This window comes from Varanus komodoensis, unplaced genomic scaffold (assembly GCF_004798865.1).
Source record: "Varanus komodoensis strain SLA01 unplaced genomic scaffold, ASM479886v1 scaffold33, whole genome shotgun sequence".
NCBI classification, from domain to species: Eukaryota; Metazoa; Chordata; class Lepidosauria; order Squamata; family Varanidae; genus Varanus; species Varanus komodoensis.
Window position 1 is genome coordinate 192,565 of NW_025335817.1, and position 20,136 is coordinate 212,700.

The window sequence follows — 20,136 nt, forward strand, 5'->3', positions numbered from 1 at the left end:
CTTGCCTGCTAGGCCCAGGAAGCCTCTGGAGCAGAGTCCCTCCATCCCAGGTCAGCGGGTTTCCGGCTGCATCTCTTGGGAAGCTCCTACAAGAGTGCCAGGTCCAGGCTCGGCGTGAGAGCCCCTAGGGCCCCTCTCTGAATGGACCCCCCGTCCTTGCGACTGTCATTGGCTTGTCTCCTCCTTCCTTACCACCATCAGCTCTGCCCGTTGGCTTGCTTGTCCTTCTGCATTGTGGTCCTCACAGCCTGCCGGCTGGCTGGCTTCCTCCCTTCCTCCTCCTCTCCACCACTGTCATCGCTGCCCAGTCATCTCCCCCTCTCCTTGCCGCAGCCCACACAGTCCATGGGCTCGCCCTTCTCCCCCTTGCCGTCCTCTCGCTGCCCGTTTGCCCCTCCGTCCAGGAGGAGAGCCCACGGCAATCGCAGGCAGTTCCCCACCCCGGGTCTTGTTATTGCTGTCGAGCCCAGAGGAAGCCAGCAAATGGGTGGCCACCACGAGGAGGAGGAAGGGCCGGTCAGTCCACAAACTCCAGGGAGGCGTCACTGCTGTTGTCCCCTTGCAGGTCTTCCAGGAGGGTCTCCTCTGGGGTCCAGTGTGTCAAGAGCTCCATGGCATCTGCTTTTCCGGAAAATATCCTAAGGCCCTGGCACTGCTCCTGCCCAGCCACCGGCCCCTTCCGGACAGCATGCAGGCCTTTCCTGTTCCGGCTGTCTCAGGAGTCCCCAACTTGGTGGCCACATTTGGAGTGCTGGGACAGTGTTGTGGGCGCCCTCACAATATGGCTGCCTAGGGGGTGGAGGTGTCCTTTCATGACAAGGATAACATGAGCCGCTCTTCAGTGGCCTATGCTTGGATGGACTCCCTCTTTGCGGTTGGCTAGTCGGCCTGCGTACAGCGCATGAAGCACGAGGAACCTGACTCTGCTAAGAAAGGGTGGGAGTCTGTTTATGGCTTTCTCATTATAATACTGGCTTCCCAGACTTCAGCCGGAAAGAAGGTCAGGTCCAGAGCCAAGCTAGGAAATTCAGATCCAGATGTGAAACAGGGGGGTGACTTTGGCGCCGAAGTCTGGAGAAGAAAAGGTTAAGAGAGTGTTGTAACGATTGTGCGTTTCCCTGTGTGGGTATCAGTGTGCCCCCATCTGGAATGTCTCCCGGGGAATTGCCGAGAGCTGCCTCTGGCGCTAAAGAGTATAGCAGAGATTCGGTGTTTAGAGAGGCAATGGTGATTTCAAAGCATTCCCCCCAAGCTGCAAGATCTGTGCCAGCTAATTCTGCAAATCCGTCTTGCTAGATACAACTTGGTTCCATTATCCTAGGGGGCGCCTGCACCCGCATGTGGCTCCCCGGCCTTTGGGATCCACGCAGGGGCCCTCCTGTGTGAACCGTCCCTTAAGGAGGTGAGAGGGAGGGCCGTGAGGAGCAGGGCCTTCTCTGCAGCTGCCCCCTCTATCTGGAATGCTCTCCCCAAGGAGATTCTCCTGGCATCTTCCTTACTTTCTTTTCGGTACCAGGCGAAGACCTTCCTTTTTAAAAAAGCATTTTGATAACTAATTGCCATAGGCCTTTGTTTTGTATGTTTTGCTGTATTTTATTGTTTTTAACGCGCAATATGTTATGGCTTTTATTGTGTTTTAATCTTGTGTTGTGAGCCGCCCAGAGGTGCTGTGGCGCAGTGGGCCGGCATTCGAATGTTTTAAGGAAGGGGAGGAGGAGACAGAGTGGCAGAAGGCCACCTGTTGGCTCATGCATGGCACCCGGCCATCTCCCCTCCTGGCCCCCGTCCCAGCTTGAACCCTGAACACAATGACTTACCAGAGGCAGGGACCTGAGAAAAGGAAGTGTTTCTGGTGGAGCAGAACCATGCCTCGTGTGGTGGGGCTTGATGCGCAGCCACGGGAAGTGCACAGCAGCTCACATCATGTCTCCACGGCTCTTCTCAGTGAGGGACTGTCCATGTGTCATGTTTATGCAAGCCGTCCTTTGTCTCAGGAGCACTTGCATAAGCAAATGTCCCCATGGACAGCGGCCCAAAGCTGCAGCTTTGACTCACAAGTGGGGGAAAAGCATTGACGTGGATGTTGATCCCAACATGTGCTCCCTACGTCGGGGCCAATGCCTGCCCTGCTTGCACCAAACCACAGCGAAACATCTCGATCCAAAATAGCATTCAAAGCCACAGGCTGAGCCTCGCTCTCTTAGGAGTTCACATCGAGAAATGCCTTTCAATTATCATCTGGCAAGACAACGTGCCATTACAAGAATGGCAGGAGATGGAAAAGAAAAAGGCTTCTGTTTAACAGGAGCAGGAATACCTAGCAGATTGCTCAAAGATAAAACAAAGAAGGGTTCTCACAGCCCAGAGACGGAGTGGTTTTCAGAAAGGGTTCAGAGGGGGGCAACAAGTTGGATCCAGGGCCTGCGAACAAAGATGGAAAGAACTGGGCATGTTTCGCCTCAAGAGAAGGATGGGGAGAAATGTGAGAGCACCCTGCGAGGACTTGAAAGGTTGCCACAAAGAGGAAGGCCAAGACCGCATCTCAAGCATCCCAGAGTGCAGGATGTGAAATAGCGGACTTAAGTTACAGGAAGCCAGATTCCGGCCAGATATCAGGGGGAAATTCCTAACTGTTAAAGCAGAATGGCAATAGAACCAATAACCTAGGGAGGGGTGGGCTCTCCCACACTGGAGGCCTTCAAGATGCAGCTGGGCGGGGTGGTTTCGCTGCGAGACCTGCAACAGCAGGCGGTTGGATCTGATGGCCTTCTGGCCTCTTCCAACTCTGTGGTTCTGTGATAGGAGTCCAAAATGGTTGGGGAGAGGCGTTGCTTCCCAGAATTTAAACATACCACCTTTCTGCCATGACTGCCTCTTTCCAGGTACATTTCTGGAGGTGTTTGAATGGTTATGGAAGCTGGTGTATCCAAGGCAAAGGGGCTTTGTCCAAACACAGACCTGATCGTTCCCGCTAAGACTGCACTTCAGTGCTCTGAAGAAGTGTGAGGCATTGGCTGGAAGACTAGGCTCCAGGAGGCCAGGGTTCAAATCCTCGCTAATGGGCCACGAAGGTCATGGAGTCGCCACGGGTTGGAAGGCCTCTCGGCTGGAGCTGCCTCATAGTGCTGATGCGAGGATCAAATGGGGGTGAAGACGGTGGGACCCAAGGGCAGCTTCACGCTCCCTTTCCAACAGAAGAGGGGCCTCTAATTGATGTCCTGTCCAATTCCAGTTTAAACCTAAGGACCCATGAGAATTGCTGGCCATCGACTCATGGGCTGAACAGGAAGCCTCACAGGTCATTAGCGACCGTCTTCTACAGGATGGCGAAGTTTACTCAATTTTATTTTTATTTTTTTAAATCTAATGTTGTACTTGTGGATCTAAATTAGCGTATGCACATTTTGTGACCAGTTCCCCCTCTTTTTGATACTGTGCTTCCTCTTTTGGAGAGATCCGGGTGTGTCTATGCCAGGCACACCTCTGGATTCCTTGGAAGGGAGTAGATCTAAACGTAAAGACCAAATAAAGCATATACTCGTTCCCGTCTGAGAAGGCCTTTTGCTTGGTCAACATGGACAATTTTGTTGTTACATTATTGCTATCTAGGCCAAGTCTTTGTTTTATTTTCTGCTTTGGTTCTTGTTTTTATTGGGATTTTGTATTTATTAATCTGTTTACCAATGTTGTAAATTTTGTTTAGTTTTACTTACTGTTTAATTAGAATGTTTTATTGACTGCAATTTTCTTTTAATATATTGTGTTATGTTTTATTGAGTGTAAACTGTTCAGAAAGCCAACACGGCTGAGTAAATGGTATACGATTTTTTAATAAATGAATAGATAAACTACAACCTTGAATTGGTTTAGCATCCCTGTTCCACAAAGAAACCTGGGAACTGTCATTTTGTGAGGACTGGCAGCAATGGGTCTTTAATCACCTTTGAAGGCACACCAAACTACAATACACAAAACTGGGCAAGGGAAAACCAGCTGTGATGAATCCAACAGATCTTTGCCACGTATGGCTGGTGGCGCCAGTCAGTGGATGGATCTAACCAAACTCGCCTTGCAAATGGCCTCTCCTCCTTTCTCCCTCTTGAGATGGCAGAGGAACAACAAGGAGAGGAGGAAATGTGGAATGGTAAACAGGTACAAGGTCATGCATGAAGCCATTTATTTGACTGCGACAATGCACAGAGCACAGCCTGATCCATTCAACAATTTCCCAACACACAGAGAGAGAGAGAGAGAGAAAGAACAAAACAAACACTTAACTAGTGACAAAGTACACATTTTCTCCAGCTGGAGAATAGCTTCTCATGGCCAAAGCCCTCTCCATTCAGTTCCATGGGTGGCTCTAGAATTGTGGGAAAATTGTATGGGGGCATGCTGGGAAATGTGGAAAAGGAAGAGCCCTTGCACACAACACCAGAGCAGCTGGTGACTTGGAGGCCAAACTCACAGAGCTTGTGCCCACTCTGGGAGTCTTGCCCAAGGGCCATCCAAACCCTGAGGGGGCTTTTGCCTCTCCCTCTGAGTAATAATACAAGAAAACCTTAAAGAGCCTTGCCTGTTCCTGCCATCGACTCTCCCAAACACTTGGAAACCACCCTGTTGCAGGAAAGACTCTTTCCCCTCCAAACATGCCGGGGATGCATTTCTGGATCTAATGCATTTATCATAGTAAGTTAGAAACGTCGTCCCCGAATCTGGATTCTTGCCAGGCAGGGAACTCACTTCCCCACAGCTGGTGTCCATCAGCACACCAAGCAGGTTTAAAACAACCCCTGCAGCTCTTGTTGATTGTTTCCGGCATGAATCCTGCCCGGCAAAGCAGACCCACAGCTGGCTACCTGCCTGGAATGTTGGGCTGGCCTCTATTTTCCTGGGTTTCCTCCCAGCTCCAACTTCCCTTCAAATGCATGTGTCTGGGCGGCAGTGCAACTCAGCCGTGGCCAAGAGAGAAATTAATACAATTTTATTTGATCTGGAAACCTGATGTGCTAGGCCTTTGAAATCCAAAGCACACTTTGTTTTGCGTATCACAACATAAACCTGAGTTTGACACATGCTCAGTTCCAGTCTTCCTCTTAGTAATGGGAATAAATTGATCGATGATTAGGCGAGAGAGAGAGAGAGATCAACCATGGGTTGATCATGGGTTGTTGTTCTACTGTGGACTATCATGATGTCTGAAATCAGCTGTGCTAACAAGCCATGGCTTGTTCACCAAGACCAACTCATGAAAAGAACCCATGTTTTCTGGCTGGGTTGTTCAGTTGTTCACTATGGTTTGTTATCTGAGCTGGGTTCAGACCACACAAAAACCCGGTTCAGTGACAACCCATGCTCAGCCTTTGAGTGGGGGCAACTGTGTTGTCAAGTTGTCAGGTGACTGATTACATCCAGTGTTAATCTACCTGCACCCTTCCAATGGGTTCTACTTGAAGGACCAAGTTGGATTTCAGACCTCCTAATTTATTTCTTATTTATGTTTTACTTAAATTGCATGTTCCGAATAGCCCAAGTTTTTAGCTGCTGTTTTCAGATTCCTGTCTCTGTTTTGCCCTGGAGAGCAAGGGCCATAGTGATATAATTTATGGTTTGGAGGCACCCCCTTCAACTGGAAACTAGTCAACACTGTGTTTGTGGGCATTCCCTAAGGTTAGGTGGGGCTTCGGATTTCTGCCTGAACAGTTGAGTCATGCAGATTCAAGCTGAGTTTTTTCCTCATTCCTCTTGATGGACTTTATTGATGGACTCGGAAATGCCTTCTTACAATACTGTCAGCAGAAGCTTCTAGAACTGCCCTTCTTCAGGGTCCAGTTTCTCACCAGAGGCTGCTGCAAATCCTACACAGACTTCCCTGGAAGCGAGCCCTACAAAAAGCGATGCGGTTTACTCTTGGGTGGCCACAGCTAGCGTGTGCGTGCGAATGGGCGCCTCTTCTTTCTAGCGCTCGCGTCTGTCGGGCGCACATGGTCGTGAAGACAATGTGCAATGCCCAGCTCATCGCTTTGCACATGCCCCGCAGTAGCTTCTCCCGCTTTGCACCTTCCGAGAGCAGTGCATCTGGAAGACAAATTCCTGTGGCACAAATGAACCCAGGCAGTGAAGGAGAGTCACCCAAAGGGAGAGCACGCATTCAGAACTGCTGCTCCTTCTATTGACGGCACAGTCGTAGGCTATTCAGACTAAGTCCTACAATCCTATGCATGTTCAGGCAGAAAATAGCCTACAATCCTATGCATGTTCAGGCAGAAAATAGCCTACAATCCCATGCATGTTCTGACTTTTCTGTCGAAACAGGCAGAGAATAGCACCCTATATTATTCTGCACCTTTTTCTTGTACACTTCCTCCAAGGAGCTCGGAATGACGTACAAGGTTCTCTGCCCACTTCATTTTATCTTCATAATGAGGCAGAAAGGGACATCAGGTTCAGGGAAATGACTGGCCCATGGCCCCCCACTGAGCTTCTCGGCTGAGCGAGGATTCAAGTTTGGATTTCTCCCGGCACCCTAACCGCAACACCTGCCTTTTCCCTCCCCATCCATTTTTCCTCGTGCATTGTGCCTTTGTAATTTGACAAACTGCTTATAAGCAACTCCAAGAACCTTTTGGGCCGAGGAGCAGGACCAAACAGTATACATGAATAAATCATTTGTGAACAGCATCTTGATTCCACTTTCTTTGATGTATAAAAGAGGCCACAGGGGACCGAGGGGCCGAAGATGCCACGGCTGGCTACCAGGGAAGTAGGATAACAAGCAGAAATAATGACACACGGTTTGCTTTCCTGGGTTCCTTTAAAAATAATCCCAGTCTATCTAATCTGATGCAGTTGGAGGACACGGTCCACCCCACGTGAAAGGGGCTTTCCTCCTTTTGAATTGCAACTGCTTTTGTTGTTACTCATCTCAGCCCAGGTTTTTCTGAGTCAGGCAATCAGTGGTGTTGCCTCTGCTTGTTGGAATTACTTCCTGAGGGACTCTTTAACAGAGGGCATGGAAATCGCCCTCTTCTTGGTCCCGTACTCACATGAGCTGAGCTGACTGGAGCTTGGGTGACAATCAGATGCAGGATGAGGAACCGGGTTGTTACACCAGGAATACGTGTACAGATTGTAGCAGGTGTAACTGGTCAGGCAAGGCAGCTTCCCACACTGACATTTCCGGCTGAGTGCACCAAACAGGGCAACACGAAAATAGCTCTCCCGTGCAGTAACACACACACAGCAACGGCTATTCAAGGCAGCCATCGCACCCAGGACCCTGGGCAATTCATAATTCATGTCGAATAGCTGGCAGTCGGCTCTCTCCTTCAATAGAGGATTCCTCTCTTAATGGTATCCAAGGGGGTAGGCATTCCCACTTCCTCAAAAAGGGTATTGTCAAGTTGGGAAAAGTCCAGAAAAGGACCACGACAACGACTGAGGAGTTCCAGCAGCTCTCCGATAAGGAAAAGCTACATTTGGGATTGCTCAGAAAAGAACAAGGAAGGAGAGAGAAGGTAGAAAGTACAGAAAACTGTACGTGGTGTGGAGAATAAAATACTGGAAACCAGCGGTAGTCCCGATGGCTCAGTGCTGCCTCCAGTATTACAGGCAAGAGGCCTATCTACACCAGTTGCTGGGGAACATGGTTCAGAAGGTGCTGTTGCACGCACATCCCACTCGGGTGTCTTGGAAGGCCATCTGTTGGCCAGTGTGAGAACTGACTGCTGGCCTAGAAGGACCTTTGATCTGACCGATCATCAGGCCTCCTCTGAAGATCGTAGGACACTAAATTCGATACCCTACTGCAGAAAGACAGAAGCTCAGCCCCAAGGGTCAAATCCAGCCTGCTTGGCTCCCCCCATGCCCGCACCGCCTTTCCCCAGATAGTTTGCTAGTTTTCTGTCTTTTGCACCGAGTTTATACAGAGGTTGAAGTGAGCTTAGTTGCTGCAGGAATTTTAAGCTAAATTTTTAAGTAGGAGGGTTAAGCTAAAATGGGCTGGGTTTGGCCCGTTTTGCATTTTTTGGCCCTCCTTTTTGACTTCCGCCCTGCCCACCGCTGGAATTCACCCTGCCTCGACTTCTCCAAAAGAGAACTCATGCCTCAGGCTAAATGATGCTCAGCACCCATCTGGCCCAAGGACAAATGCTGCCTCTGGGCCGCAACCCAAAGAGGGTTTAGCAAGGAGACCGCTAAACCCATTGAATGCACCCTGGATTTATTTCCTCCTGCAAGGGTGTCTAGGATTACACCTTTAATTATGCATTGTGTGTATAGAAGCACTTGCTTTTGTCTGTCCTGAATTCCTTCCATGGAATATCCGCAGGAGGGAGGGAGAACTGGCTTAATCCACATTTTTCTATCCAGACCTTCACTGGGCTCCGTTGCCATCAAGCTAAAACTGGGCAGGAAAGACTTCGGAGCGGGATCCTGTCCCTTGAGCCTCGCTCTGCTGCAGCGTGACTTGGACTGAAGCAGGAATCATTCTGGTGCCAGCTTAAACTTAGCTAGCTCTGTTTTTGGATTTCCGGTGGCCATGTTTATATCTGATTGCACCCTATTCTGGCCTTCTTTGGGAGGGACATATGTGCCACCTTGGCATCCCAGGATGAAGGGAAGATTATACTTTAAGTATATAACACAGACACATAATCTTTTTTTGGCCGACAAAGTCCTGAGTGCTTTTAGACTTTCCCCAAAAGGGTGTTGTACCAGCACCAGCTCATTTCGGCCTTAAAATCCGCCGCTGCCCATGCAAGAGCTGTCCAGAAAGCCGACGGGACGAAGGGTGAGGCGCAAGTTCGACCAAATGCTGGTGATGAGTCAAACTTTGGCACGGGTGGGCGGAAACTCAACTTTTCGGCAAACATTTGCTGGGGCAGATCCCAGTTTGCCAGACATCTCTGCCCTCCACTCTGTTGCCAATTTCTTTCCAGTGTCACTGCTTTCCCTGTGCTCCGGGCACTGTGGCTAGAAAGAAAATGAGGAGGAGGAGGAGGAGGAGAAAAGAAAGACCGATGAACTCCATCCACTGCTCTTCGTTTCCTGCCAGGAAATGCCCAGCTCTGGATATTGTTCTCCAAGTAGCACCATGTCTGCCACAAGCCCTTTGCTTGGAATGAAGATCTCTCTCTCTCTCTCTCCCTCTCTCTCTCTCTCTCTCTCTCTCTCTCTCTCTCTCTCTCTCTCACACACTCACACACACACACACACACACACACACACATGCTTCTGCTCCCTCTTCCAGGAAGCTCCTAGTTACGCAAAAAGAAGGCAATGGAGCAGAGGCTGCAAACAGCCCAAAAGTCTCTGCCGGTTGGCACGGGCCAGGCAGAGACGCCATGATCTGCGTACGTGCAGGTCTGTCCCTGCAGTCCGAGAGCTCTCGGCATGCGAAGAAAGAGGCTGTTTGTTCAAGGCTTTCCCAGCGCCGCTCCAGCGCCAGGGCCTGCGAGGAGCGTGTCTCGGCCTGGAGTGGCGTTCCGGCTCAGCCACATACCTTGCCTCTGATCTCATCCCTCTTGCTGCATTCAGGCCTGGGGAGACTCACACTGTGCCGAGTTAGGCATCTACGCACTAGCTGAACAAAAGATAGGCCAGGCTAGCTTGAGGTTCTGCTTCCGCGGTTTTACTTGTAAGGGGTTTGACAGCACGGTCTTAAATGTGCCCACTCAGAAGGGAATCCTACGAAGTTCAGTGGAACTTTTTGTAAGTGTATATTCAGTCAGAACCTGAAGTTCCACAATGGCATCACCTATATAGCTATCTACTTATGTTTTAGGCTGCTTTCATGCATGGAACCTCTCGCATTTTCCCTCTGCCCCCTTCCCTCCCCCCCCCATCCTTCCCCTCCCTGCTATTGCTCACTGCCCCATCCCAGCCACCCTTCGCATCCCCTCCCAAGGCCATTTCCCCTTTATCAACAAGGGCGTCTTTCTCATCTCCTGGGCACAGTGACCATTTACCTTCTTGAACATTCCTCTGCTCAGACTTAAACTCCCTTGTTAACCCCTCTCCAGTTTTCTAGTTAATCCGTCCTTGACAGTCCTGCCCCTACGGCATGGCTGGATTCCACCATCTTCCTTTCGAGGCAACATGTTTTTGACAACAAGAGCCAGAAGCTCATTTTCCTCCTGTTTGTGTCCTCCTCTGGCCCAAAGGTCACTGAGCTCGTGTGAAAATCCTTACTGAGAAATTCTCTGCCAGAAAAATGCTCTAGAATAATGGCCCAGAGGCCCTCGGAGGTCAGCTAGAAGCATCCGCTGACGGATGGCATCCTTCCTCAACTGCATCCAGGATTGGCTGGGAAAAAAAAATTCCCCAGAGTTGCCAGCAGTGGCACTTTCTCCCCACTAAGGCATTGTGGGAAATCTGTGCAGCTGCCCCCGGGGATGAACCGTTGAACTGCAGGTGAAAGAACATCGGTTGACTCCACCCAGCTGGCCAGCGGATGCTTCCTGGTTCACTTCGGCTTTCTTCAGGAATACAAGCATCCCAAGCTATGGCGCTTGCTTATCGTTCAGCCTTGTTCCTAACTGCACTTTGACCCTTCATCGCTCTTTATTATTTCTTATTGCTTTATCAGATGTATTTCTATCCCTCCTTTTTTCCAACCAACCCAAGGGGGCTTGCTTAGTCCTCCTCATCTCCATTTTTCTCCTCATAACAACAACCCTGTGAGGTAGGTTGGGCAAAGAGTCCATGATGGGCCCAAAGTCACCCATGGCAGAGTGGGGACTAGAGCCCAAGCACCTGAGTCCCAGTCCCGTGCTCTTAACCACGACTCCACATTGCCTCTTTAGCCCCAACAATAATGCAAGATGAGTCTGAGTGAAGATCGAGAAACAAAAACTGGAGAAGCAGGACTAAAGCAGAAGGACCATTGCACATGGCAGAGAGAAGTGAGCTAATTAAGGCTGCCCTTAACATCAGGAGTGGAGACCCAAAAGCCCTCTCCAGACTCCCAGACCAGCCATCTGGGAATCACCACTGCTTCAGCTGCCTTTGGGCTGATTCTTCTTCTAAATGCTTGTAAAGCAGAGGCATCACCCTGCTGACAAAAGTTCATATCGTCAAAGCGATGGTTTCCCCAGTTGCAATGTATGGCTGACGGCCGAAGGACTGAGGCCTTTGAATGGTGGTGCTGGAGGAGACTCCTGCGAGTCCCTTGGACCGCAAGGCGATCAAACCGGTCAGTCCTAGAGGAGATCAACCCTGACTGCTCTTTAGAAGGCCAGAAGCTGAAGATGAAGCTCAAATACTTTGGCCACCTCATGAGAAGGAAGGACTCCCTGGAGGAGAGCCCAATGCTGGGAACGATTGACGGCAAAAGGAGAAGGGGACAGCAGAGGATGAGGGGGCTGGATGGAGTCACTGGGGCAGTAGGTGTGAGCTTGAGTGGACTCTGGGGGATGGAGGAGGACAGGAGGGCCTGGAGGGATGTTGTCCATGCAGTTTCAATACTGTTGATCAGCAACTGGTAGAACCGGGTTGTTAACGTGGATCAACAGAGCTGCCTACATTTTGGGTCTCTCCAGGGGGATGTGGCTTTCAGCATTGTCATGACAAGCCCCTGCGTTCTCAAATTTGCACAGCCCCTCTGGGAGTGTGCTCCATAGAGCAGGTCACCCTATGGCCCTCTCGGCAGCTAAAGACTTTTGGTCAAGAGGCAGCTGAGAATAAAGTGACAACAACACCCTCGACTTCCCCCGGCCATGCAGAATTCTACAGGCCAGGAACCTACCGAACTTGGACACAGTCTGTGCGCTGAGCAGCTGCCCAGATTTTGCAGGGAACTAAAGCAGACAGTTCATCGAACCTCTGGCGGGCAGCTGCACATGACCACTGGCCGGTCTTTGTCCAGCTTAGTAGAAGAGAGAGCAAGAGTCCGGCAGGGGAGCAATTCCTAGGTGAGCCTGCCTCCCGAAAGACCAGACATGGGGCTTATTGGCTCAGCCACTACAGCCAAGGAAAATATGTTCTGTCGGCTGCGAGAGGCTTCAGGCCGGTGGATCGCAACTCCTCCAGGAATGCTGAAGACATGCCAAACCCATTTGGGGGAAAAGTCGCGCGCATGGCAGCGCATGAACCAAGTTGCAACAACCACCTCCGTCTGGGCAGGGAAATTAATGACTTTGTCCGGAGCCCAAGATGCTTGAGCTCCGATTTAAAGGAAAATAACACACAGAGGGAGCTTTTGCTGCTTCCACCACTGGCCTGCTTGGGCTGCGGGCCATCTGCCGCGTCCTTTGAGGCTTGGCCAAGGCAGCTGAACACTTTCTGCAGGTCCAGAGTTTGGAATCTGGAAGCAGTGTTTTTAAATAGGACAGGAGTGCAAGGTAGAAGGGTCGCTGGATTCTGAGGACGCCTGTCTCTCTCTTCTTCCTCAAGGCAGTTGTGGATGCAAACGGTGTGATGAAAGGGCTTGCCGAGAAAGCCGTGCCTCCTCCACAGGGGCACCCCACACCGTCACAAAACCCCGAACCAGTTGCCTGGCCTCTGCCTCAGCTACCACGCAGGTTCTTGCAAAGATAGACCAGCTACTCGGGCTCAAGTTCTACACTCGCTCCTCGCTGCCACCACCAGTCGGTGTAGAAGCTGGAAGGTCAAACTGAGACTGGAGAGGTCCATTTTCAGCTCTCCACCGAGCCGTGAAGTTCAGTGGGTGATGCCGGGCCGATCACGGACCTGGTTCACGTGATCCGCACAGCATGCCATGGCTTATTTAAGGCACGGTGAGGTACAGCACGTCCAGGCAGCCATTCGGAATATTCATGGCTCGCAGGGCTTTGCCGTGGTTCGTCATGTCATCCAAACCCACATGGCAGGGCTTGCTTGTGGGTTAAACAAACCTCAGACAGCCCTACAACAGACCGTGGCCTGGGTTTGGATTACAGCACCTCATAGGGAGCTGAATATTTGGTGTGGGCCATACTTCCGCATGATAAGCGCTGAAAACCCTGCCATTTTCTTCTGTTGGTCTTCAGTTTGCCACCCAGTGGGACAAGCTACATCGGGAGGCGGTACCTTCTCATTTGCTGGAGGCGTTTCGGCAGAGGCTGGATGGGCAGCTGCTGCGGGGGATACTAACAAGATGCTGCATGGGACACTTGGCACAAAATGCCCGCACAAAGCTGGGGGCTGGACTAGATGACCTCCAGGGTGCTATGGTCCTATTGTTCCAACAACCCAGTGAAATCCAGCCAAAAGAGGAGCCAAAGCTGCAGAAACACAATAAGGATGGCCAGTTTACAGCTTCATTTCTGCTTTACAAGTTCATCGGGAGTTTGGAGCGAGCCGTGCCTACTCTTCATGGAATTTATTTATTCCGCTTCTATTCCGCAATTCAATTAGCCCCAAGGAGTCTCGAAGTGGATTCCGCCTCTTCTGAATAGTTCACCATGACAATCTGTTGACCTCACTTGGTAAAGACCCCCCCACCCCTTGCCCTTCTTTATAGCGGATCCCTCCAAGATGGATCCATTCCAGACCAAGGCAAAACTCTAGACCCACCCACCCGGAAATAAAACCCACCGAACTCAGCGGCACTTAGTTCTACACAGACGTGCATAGGATTGCGTCTCTCAAAGTTAACCGAGCTTGTGTCTCACTGAAGTCGATGGTTGGATGCCCGTTACTCTCTGTGGGAAGCAAAAGCAGTTGGCTTAGCCTGCATCCAAGCCAGGTTCTCCAGACCATGATGCGACGGCTGGCCGAGGCAACGTGTAAGCATCAAGCGAACAGAAGTGCTGAGCAGCCGACTGAACTCAGCTCTGCCGAGCTAAACCTTCTGCCGAAAAGCACTCCGGGGCCTACCACTGTTTCCCCTGGCAGCAAGAGGCAGTTCTTTCTTCTTTGCGCCTTCATTTTCCCTCCCTTTTCCCTTCTGTCGCCTCCTTATTTCCTTCCCTCCCTCCCTCTTTCCTGTTTCCTTTTCCTTCTTCCTCCCTTCCGTTGCACCGCTCTCTCCATCTCTGTTCTTTCTTTGGAAACCGGTACATGCTGTGGTCCCTGAGAAAAAGTGAACAGTCCTCAGCAAGCTGGGGGCGAGCGTTGTCCTCCAAAGCCAAGCCACAAAGAAGAGTTCAAAGGGAAGAATGTTAAATGGAAGCAGGTTTGCTCCATACCGGCTCCCCGCCCCCGCCCTGCTTTTTGTGGGTGTTGCTGGCAGCAGGTGAATCATTCCAAGATTTTGTGGTGTCTCTTTCCACCTCTTCAGTGTGAGCCTGACTTAAAATTGATCTTTGAGGAGGGCCTTTCCCTTGGTTCCATGCGATGAAGGCGATGGGACCAGAGGGCAACAAAGAGAGATCTCTCCATGACGGGATGGATACCCAAAACTGAGAACGGGCATCTCCTGCAACAAGCATATGCTGCATCTCAGGCTGAACGTCGCTGTGAGTCTAGTTTTATTTCCGTTCTAATTTCTGGCCATAAAGTTCGATTCCTCCCAAAGCTTTGAAAGTTCTTTTTCAAAGTTTGTGTGAAAATGTATGAATTCTCTGTCTTCCCTCTTCATGCATTCATTTCTGTTTGCTAAAATACACCTTTCCTGATTCCATGAATGTTAATGCCGCTTTCACATTTTCACATTTTTGCTAATATACACGTTTCCTGCTTCCGTGAATGTTAATGTTGCTTTCACAAAGATATACATTTTACTTTATTATTTATCTACAGCATTTATATGCTGGTCCACATCTACACAAGGTGCTGGAGTGATGAACAATAAAAAGACCCCGAGATATAAAGAAGAAAACATTATACTAAAACCAGGATACCAGTAGAATAACCCCATTGCAAAATCGGGAGAGCTGGAAACGACTAGGAATGACTAAGCAGCAGGCTAGATATTGGTTTGAAAGTGGAAAATCAGGTACATTTACATTACAGGGCAAAACAAATGCATTTCTCCTGCATCCTGAGCCAAAGCTGTTGCAGCCCAGATGGGACCAAGCAAGCAATCAAGAAACCCCTTGTTCAAATATAATGAACTCACCTAAAAGGTAAAGGTTTCCCCTTGACGTGAAGTGCAGTCATGCCTGACTCTAGGGGGCGGTGCTCATCTCTGTTTCCTGGCCAAGGGAGCCAGCGCTTGTCCGCAGACGGTCTCCGTGGCCACGTGGCCGGCATGGCTAGACACCGAGGTGCACGGAAGGCTGTGACCTGCCCACCGAAGTGGCACCTTTTCATCTCCTTGCATTTGCATGCTTTCGAACTGCAAGGTTGCCAGGAGCTGGGACAGAGCAACGGGAGCTCACCCCGTTGTGCAAATTCGAACCGGCGACCTTTTGATCAACCAGCCCAGCAGCGCAGCCGTTGAAACCACTGCGCCACCTGCAGTCCTCGAATTCACCTAGGTAGTCTTATACCACCGATCCCAAGCCTCATCCCTGCCTGGCAATAGTGGCTGTTTGTGAGCTTTATAATAAGGTCGAAATCACGATTGTTAAGCACGGGTGTGTTGCTTATGGCCATGAGGCTGATGAAGTCACATTAGTCCATCAGGAATGTGAGCAAAGCCCTGCAGGATCAGGCCGCCGGTCCACACACGGTGGCCAACCAGCTGCCCGAGGGACCCCTCCAGCGGGTGCGTGCAAGGCCTCCTCCTGCCCAGATCCTCAGCAACTGGGGCCTGCAGGGATGGGAGAAGGACGCCCGTAGCCAGCGAGGGCAGCAACCGTCATTGTGTGAGCAGGGTGCCTGGGGTTCCGCACTCCACACGCTTAGCAACCGTGGACAAAGCCGCAATTTGCAGAATCCTTTGGGAGGATGTGTGATTAGCTGCACTGATGCAGAAGCAGTGGTGGAGCCAGGACTCACAAAGAGGAATATCAGCGGGGATCCTGACCCGTCTGCCGCCGCCGCCCCCTCGGAATTCCCTGCTCCCTGTACGTTTAACTGCAATTTTCACAGTAGCTGGAGGGAAAGGATCATTTTCCCAGCAGCAGCACATTATTCTCTGCTGCAATGCAAAGTATTTAGGGCTGGCTTGGTTTTGGACTCAAATTAAGACCATCCGCTTTACGAGGAAAAGCAGAGAGGAGACAAGAACGGTGACAGGGGCCCACACGGATGCCTGCAGTTTGGATTCTCCTTGGCTGTTCTGATGGGCACCCGCACTTCGAAATGCACCACTGCACCACTGAATAGAAGTAATGTGGGTATATGTTGTTGTGTGCCAGCAGACTGTCTCCAGCGTCTGGTGATCCTAGGAATGGATGGGCTCCATCATTTCCTCTCTCCTCCTGCCCTGCTCGGCTCTTGTAAACTCAGGGTAGGCTTCCTTTATGGAGTTGGTCCATCCCATAGTTGGTCTCCCTGCTCTTCTGTGTTCACTTTTCCCTGGCACCACTGTTTTTCCAGGGAGTCCTGCCTTCCAGGGTGTGTCCAAAGGACGACAGGCTCCGTTTCATCATTTTTTGCTTCCAGGGAACGTTCTGGTTTGATCTGATCCAGGTCCCACTGGTCTGTCTTTCTGTCCATCCAGGACACTCACAAAGCTCCCCTCCAGCACCATGTCCCGGACTCAGTTTTCTTGCAGTCAGACTTCTGCGCTGTCCCACGTTCGTGCTAAAGCACCGCGATCAGAAATGCTAACCGTGTGGATGGCCTTGGACTTTATCTCCAGTAAAACATCTTCCTATCTGATCGTATCTTCCCAGCTGCCCTTCCAAGTCTCGGTATTTGTCTGATTTCTTGGCTGCAGCCTCCATCTGAATTGCTGACTGAGCCAAGGTTATGCAGAAGCTTTCCCAATTTCGGTTTCTTCACTGTTACATCGTTCGTGTTTCATTCCGGAGGCGCCACAGGATGCAACCCCAAGCACCTCCGAGCTGTTCTCTACTCCCCTATCGCCACCGCACCATGTAAGCATCTGTGGCATTTGTCCCCAGATTAAGGCTGCTGCCTTCAGAGTGGGAAAGTCAACATGCAATCAGGCGCTAGAATATGCAAGTTATCTCCTGCTCCAGCTGGAACTGATAGCAGTTTTGAGTAACTTGGATTTCTTTCGCATTCACTTTGCAGGAGGCAGGATGTTCCCCAGCCCCTGTCCCCCACCAAGCAGAGGTGGAAAAATCCACTCTGGAGAAGATTCCTCCAAGAAGGGTTCTTTCAAAGTGGAACAGGGCCACGGATTCCCAATCACAGTACCATGGTGGGGCGGTCCTGGCAAGTTCGGAGACTTGGGATCAGCTCCCAAACCATGGATGCTTCTTGACATTTGTACCACGTTCCTGCATCAAAGGTTATTCTCAGAAATGACAGTCTTAAATGCTGAAGCCCTTTTCTTTTCCCAGTATTCTAAGGCTGAATGGCTATTTTAATTGGGGTTTTACTGGGGATGGGATGCTGTTTTTATTGTACAACCATCCTGAGACTTTTGTAATAGGACAGGAAAGAAAAGCATTAAATAAATATAAATAAATATAAAATGCTCAGAGGTACAGACTAAAGTCCCCTGTGCATTTTTAAGAGGCTTTCATTGTGGTCTGTTGAATCGATTTGACAAGGGCTTGTGATGGAATTGGTTTGGCTCCCGTCTGATCCTCTGATATTTTGCTGGTGTGGAAATATCCGTGGATCCAGAGTCTCAGGGTGGAAGTGCTAAGACAGTTCTTCCAGCAGAGTCACCTGGCCCCCTCACAGGGATGAGTGAGGTTCCAAAATGCCGCAAAATATATAACAGGACACTCTGGGAATGAGGCAGATCGACACGTACCCCTTTCCTGGGGGAGGGACCCTGTCGAAAGAGCAGAGGACCATCTGGGCTCAGCTCAAGATCCAAACCTTCCCTGGAGCTGAACACGTCACTCTCAACTTGATGAGCACAAGGTGGCACTTAGCCTGTCCGTTCTTGTAAGGCCTTGGAAAGAAGGAAGGAGGGGTGCTACTCTTCCTGCCAACAGAAAATTTCCCCTGCACCTGGAGTGAAGTCATCACTCCGGTTTCCCTGCCCACAGTCAGAATGGAGAATTTTTGTGCTCCGATCTGGTCTGATACCAGTTCACTGTGACGAATCCCATGGGGGGGAACAAGGGCCAACTTGCATGTTGAAACAGTGTTCGGTGCTTAGAATCAGGGGGATGCCTACTGGAACTTTGCCTAACCTAGCAATTTTGAACTACAACTCCCGGAGTTGTTAATCGGGAGCCATGCTGATTGAGTGCTGAAGCCCAGAGGCATCTGGGGGTACCAGACTGGGAAAGGCTGATGATTCAGCTGAAGGTGAGGTGCTTTTCCTGCAGCCCGAAGTCTCCCACCATCCCATTTTAAGTTTGAAAGCATGTGTCAGAACCTTACAAGAACTGAAGCAAGAACCGAAGGGAAAAGAGAATCCACTTCTGTGTCTCCTGAGTCTAGGTATCAATACCCTGCTTTGAATGACAGCGCCACGTTTCACACGTGATGGGAAAGCCAGGTTGCAGAATAACTGTGCGCCGGGTCAGTCTGGATCATGAGAATGAGATGGATATTGTGTGGTGGTCGCCGTAACCGGGCGAGCGAACGACGTGCCCGTTTTCCTGATCGGTGTGTGTCTCTCTCTCTAGAGATGGATGCAGCCTCCTAGCTTATAATGACACTCGGCAGCACGCCCAAGGATCCGTGCTGTGCTTTCATTTCCCTGTGAAAACAAAGCCCATGCGTGGGGCCAATTTATGAGCCAGCGTGTGTTGACTCCAACGGCCCTGCATGCCCTGCACCGTATCCCCATCCGCTCAGGCATGGCGCCTGGAAACAATTTAGACTGAAGAACATGCGTCCCATTCCTTTCCCAGAATCCTGTCTCGCAGGCGGGATTGTGAAGTAGCTTAAAAATAAAAACAAGGACGAGGTCATGCTACGCACTTCTCTCCTTTGGCTAACGTCCCGCTCCCGACTCATGACTCATTTCTGTGCACGTGTCTCAGCCGGGATGTGATCGTATCCATGGCATCGCTGTTCTCACTTTAAGGAATGACTTTCCAACCCACCAGGTTTCACTGACTGTGTAAGAGCAGAAGAGAGCTCCCAGAAGTTGCCAAGGGTCCATCTGGTCCCAGAGCGATCTTACTTCAGCTGGAGGGCTAGATTTCTTTTTGCAGAAGCTCTGGGGAGCTGGATTCCAGTGCTGGTCAAGACCAAAGGCATAAAGCACGAGGCCAAAATACCAAAGCACTCACCTGCTTTCGCTTAAAGCTCTTGTCGGTCACTAAGCTTTAAGAGCAGGCTTTCCAACTTGTAGAATGAGGAGAAACAGCTCCAAAGCTGGGGAACCTGGCAAATGATTGGTGGTTGAGGAAATGGGAAACTTTGGCAGCAGGGGACAGTCCCTCTTTTAGCCTTTAGGGCAAAAATCCGGACCCCACTGATGGTGTAAGCAGAAGGAATCCCCAAGCTCAGGAGGGCTGGTTTACCATAATCAAAAGCAAGTGAAGTAATACAAGGCAACAGGGTGGCGTTCAATGTGGGTAAGCGCAAGGTCTTGCATTTGGGGCATAGGAATGGGCATCCTAAGGACAGGTTAGGGACACGTGGCCAGAGAGAAGCACCTGTGAAAAGGACCTCGGGGTGCTGGTCGACTGCAGGCTAAACGTGAGCCAGCAGAGTGATGCGGTGGTCAAGAGGGTGAACGCCACCCTTGGGTGCATAGCCAGAAGCGTGGCTTCTAGATCGAGAGAGGTGTTACTGCCACTCTATATGACTCTCATGCACCCACAGCTGGAGTATTGCGCTCAGTTCTGGGCCCCTTGTTACAGGAAGGATATAGCAAGGCTGGAATCAGTGCAGTGAAGAGCCACAGGGATGGTGGCCGGTTTGCAGGGGATGCCGTATGAGGCGAGACTGAGGGAACTGGGTCTCTTCAGCCTTGAGAGGAGACTCCGAGGGGATCTGTTGGCGACATACAGGTGTGTGAGGGGGTGTCACATGGAGATGGGTAGAGACCTGTTCTCCCCTGCAGAGGAAGGCAGGATGTGCTCCAATGGAGCAAAGGTCAGGGAACCAAGGTTCAGTTTGGATGCCAGGAAGTGCTTCCCGACAGTTAGGACCCCAAGGGTATGAAATGGGCTTGCAGGGGGGGTGGTTGAGGCCCCATTGGTGCAGGTGTTCAAGGATAGGCTGGATGTCCACATGGTGGGCATGTCGTGAGTGGAA